At 48.7% G+C, this 4,423-nt stretch overlaps 1 non-coding gene across 1 annotated transcript; it reads left to right on the top strand.

The window, feature by feature from the left end:
- The first annotated feature begins 3,145 nt into the window (after positions 1 to 3,145).
- Positions 3,146 to 3,228, top strand: trnal-uag (transfer RNA leucine (anticodon UAG)). Its single transcript has one exon. It is a non-coding gene; the product is annotated as a tRNA-Leu (tRNA).
- Positions 3,229 to 4,423: the final 1,195 nt, after the last annotated feature.

Genomic DNA, 4,423 nt, shown 5'->3' with positions numbered 1-4,423 from the left:
TGGACTCACACCCAAATCCGATGAACGAATAAAAAAAGTCACAACTGTGATTGGCTCTTGTAGCGGACTCTGGTTAACAGACAATATTCGGAGCGCCGGCCCCAGACTGTTTAACACTGACTGAGCTGAGAAAATACAACTCACCCCCGAGAATCCGCAGCACAGACCAAGCGGAGGGGAAAACCTGTCCTGGGAACTCTACATTCAGGGAACAGTTTGTCCTGTGAATATGCAGATGTGAATATTGTGGAAGAGAGATTGTATTAAAGGGGAGGGCGGGTTAGTCTGAAGCCACTGTGTTTGTGGGTCCGCTCTCATCGCCGGATTTCAGAGTCATTCTTGTGTAAAATCAAATGATTTTCCAGTCAAAGAACCGCCCTGCTCCCTGCTCAGCCCCAAAGTGGGAATTCGGGATCATTTTTTTTAATTTCAAGATTTCAGTTGAAAAGTAGAGAACATGTCAGCGAGGGGTGAGAGAGGGCGGTCAGTGCAGCAATAAAACCAGGTTAAATGGAAAATGGAGTCCTCAATCCTAGTGAAAGCTTTTCAACAGCAAACATACTGGAGGGAGAGACAGGAAAGATCTAGTCTGGAAGTCTGGAGTCTCTGAATTTCAATGGAATTGGAGAGTTTGTGAGGAGAGAGAAACACAGAGAGACAGCAGGAGCCGAGAGCTGACAGCACCTTGTCTCCGCCCCGTCCTCTCTCTGCCTTGAAGTTGCTCTGTGCCACCATCACCGGCTTCATTTCTGACCCAGTTCACACTGACAGTGAGAATTTGTGCAGAGTCCCGGACATGTCCGATAGTCGAGCAGCCCAAACGGCTCCTCCAGCCGCCGCCGCCGCCCAAGTCAAGACCCCCAAGCCAGCGGGTCTCCCGTTGGGCGAACAGATCCTCAAGATTGTGCCGGCTTTCAGCGATCGCAAGGGGATGTCCCTGGCCGCCATAAAGAAGGCTCTGGGTAGCAGCGGTGTCGATGTGGAGAAGCTCAGGACCCAGATCAAGCAAAGTATCAAGAGGAATGTGAACAAAGGCTACCTGGTGCAGAGCAAGGGACAGACCAAGAAATCTTTAGCGAAGCCACCAGCAGCCAAGAAATCTTTAGTGAAGAAACCAGCAGATAAGAAATCTTTAGTGAAGAAACCAGCAGACAAGAAATCTTTCATGAAGAAACTAGCAGACAAGAAATCTTTCATGAAGAAACCAGCAGCCAAGAAATCTTTAGTGAAGAAACCAGCAGACAAGAAATCTTTAGTGAAGAAACCAGCAGCTAAGAAATCTTTAGTGAAGACACCAGTAGACAAGAAATCTTTAGTGAAGAAATCAGCAGCCAAAAAATCTTTAGTGAAGAAACCAGCAGACAATAACTCCTTCGTTAGAAACCAGCAGACAAGAAATCATTGCTGAAGAAACCAGCAGCCAAGAAAGTGACAACAAAGAAAGTAACAGCCAAGAAAACGAGCAGCATGGCGGCGGCAACGCCAAATAAGGCGGTGAAGAAAGCAGTGCTTCAGAAAAAGTCTCCTGCGAAGAAGGTCAAAAAAGGCAAGAGTGAGGCGGGCGGAAACGCGCTGAAGAAAGTGCAGACATGGAAGAGCAAGGTCAAGCCGAAAGCAGCGAAGGCTCAGAAAGCAGGGTCTAGAAAGAAGTGAAAGAGCGCGGGAAACTTGTAAACATCTGAACACAAAGGCTCTTCTCAGAGCCACCCACAGCTCTCAGGAAAGAGCTGATCCCCTGATCAAATGATCCCTGTCCCGGCCCCGCCTGCAGATTCCACATGGAAATGATTTGGAGCAAATCCAGGATCCCTGGTGACTCCCCTCCACCCAGCCCTTTCCCCACTCTCTGTAATAAAACAGAAGGATGTCCGGCCCTCACTCTAACTGGGGATGTGTTCGGTGTAGTCTCAGTTCACAAATTCAGGGGGAGAGTCCTGTAAGGTAGCTCGGTCACTCTGACTGAAACCGCCAGTTCTCCGGGGCTGCAGCCACTGACACTGCGGGGAGAGAATCCCCGACTCTACCCCGCCGCCGGGGGAACAAACAACGTTGTGTCCGGAGAATAGGGAGGGCCGGGGAGAAGGCACATATTATAGCACTGCAGTGGACTCAGCTCCTGTGTGTGCACAACTCTCACTGATTCCGTCCTCTGGGAACAGTGCGGTCTAAACAGATCAGCTGAGGAGAGAAACACACAGCCCGAGAATGGCTTCTTTCTTCCTGCATTTACTCTGTTCTGGGAGCAGATTCTCATTCAGAAGCGGCGCTCAGATCACCGGAGAGAAAAAAAAAACACAATTCAAACTGTCCAAATGAAAAACAGAGAATTAACCCGGACACTTCCATTATTGAATTAATTCATCAGCTCCGAACCAGTTCCCGTTAATGTACCGGGATAATCTCGGGATTTATCAAATCGAAGGCAGCGTGATTTATTAAATTGTTGATTCTGACACCCTGTAGTTCACTTCTTCACTTAACTAGAGGGGGAGATGTGTGAGCAGAGAAACAGAGCGAAATCCAGAGAGGGAACTGAAAACACACCTGGACAGATGTGAAACAGGTCAATCCACTGTTACAATAACTCCATCACTGACTCCCTCCTGACAGTAACCAGCCCTTTCACAGAGACTGTGGGTGGCTCTGAAAAGAGCCTTTGGTTTATTAGATGACATTTTGGCCGCTTTACTTTTTCTGGGAGCTCTGAGCGCTGGTTTTCTTGGGCAGCAGCACGGCCTGGATATTCGGCAGCACCCCGCCCTGAGCGATAGTCACCCCTCCCAGCAGATTGTTGAGCTCCTCGTCGTTGCGGACGGCCAGCTGCAGGTGTCTGGGGATGATGCGGGTCTTCTTGTAGTCCCGGGCCGCGTTACCGGCCAGCTCGAGGATTTCAGCGGTCAGATACTCGAGCACAGCAGCCAGATAGACCGGGGCTCCAGCACCCACACGCTCAGCATAGTCACCCTTTCTCAGGAGCCTGTGAACACGGCCCACCGGGAACTGCAGTCCAGTCCGGGAGGAGCGAGACTTGGCCTTGGCCCGAGCTTTCCCGCTGGTCTTTCCTCTTCCAGACATTTCCACAATCTCACAAATACTTTCACAAAGAATGAATAATTTCCTTAGCATTAACGATAACCATTAGGTGGTCAGGATGGCCGAGCGGTCTAAGGCGCTGCGTTTAGGTCGCAGTCTCCATTGGAGGCGTGGGTTCAAATCCCACTTCTGACACCTTGTGCTTTGACTGCTCTGGAGGCGTTTGGGAGCGGAGGTGAAGAGAGAACAGGAAAGAACATGGACAAGCAAAATAACAATGGACCCAAAGATGTTGCATCAAAACATTAGAGTAAGAGGCAACTGAGCAAACAGCAAGGCACAGAAAACATCAAAAATGTAACCTTTGTATCGGGGTGGAAGATGCTGCCAATATCCTTAATGAATACATTACTGTCTTCTCAAATGAGGGGGTGATGCAGATATTGTTATGAAGGAGGAGGAGTGTGAAGTATTGGACGTGATAAGTTAAGGAGAGAGGAAGTCTTAATGGGATGAGCATCCTTGAATGTGGATAAATCACCAGGACCAGATGAAATGTACCCCAGGCTGTTGAATGAAGCCAGGGAAGAAATAGTGGAAGGTCTGACCATCGTTTTCCAGAGGATTGGAGGTCTTGTAACGTTGCAATAAAAGCAAAATACCACGCAGATCAAGCATGGCTGAGCCTTTAGAGTAGAGAAACAGGGCTGAATTCCCTGAACCAGTTCTACAGCTTTCAGAATAGAAGGAGCCTATACAAACCTGATGGGTTCCACTTAAACCAAAGAGCTGGAGGTGTTGACAGTCAGAACAGATAAAATGTGGAGGAGTGTTTGAAGCAGATTCTGTGTGGTTACTGTAGTTGTACTATGGAGTTATTTCAAGGAAGTGATTCTGAATGTAAGGGATCAACGTGGACCCACCCAAGGCAAAGGTCACTGAAAGTGGCAACGCAGGTTGATAAGGTAGTCAAGAAGGCATACGGCATGCTTGCCTTCATCAGTCGGGGTATAGAGTATAAAAATTGGCAAGTCATGTTGCAGCTGTACAGAACCTTAGTTAGGCCACACTTCGAATATTGCGTGCAATTCTGGTCGCCACACTACCAGAAGGACATGGAGGCTTTGGAGAGGGTACAGAGGAGGTTTACCAGGATGTTGCCTGGTCTGGAGGGCATTAGCTATGAGGAGAGGTTGGAAAAACTCAGATTGTTTTCACTGGAACGACGGAGGTGGAGGGGCGACATGATAGAGGTTGACAAAGTTATGAGCGGCATGGACAGAGTGGATAGTCAGAAGCTTTTTCCCGGGTGGAAGAGTCAGTTACTAGGGGATATGGGTTTAAGGTGCGAGGGGCAAAGTTTAGAGGGGATGTGCGAGGCAAGTTTTTT

The sequence above is a fragment of the Heterodontus francisci genome, unplaced genomic scaffold, assembly GCF_036365525.1.
Source record: "Heterodontus francisci isolate sHetFra1 unplaced genomic scaffold, sHetFra1.hap1 HAP1_SCAFFOLD_61, whole genome shotgun sequence".
NCBI lineage: Eukaryota > Metazoa > Chordata > Chondrichthyes > Heterodontiformes > Heterodontidae > Heterodontus > Heterodontus francisci.
The sequence above is the reverse complement of the archived record's forward strand: the minus strand, read 5'-3'. Positions and strand labels throughout refer to the sequence as shown.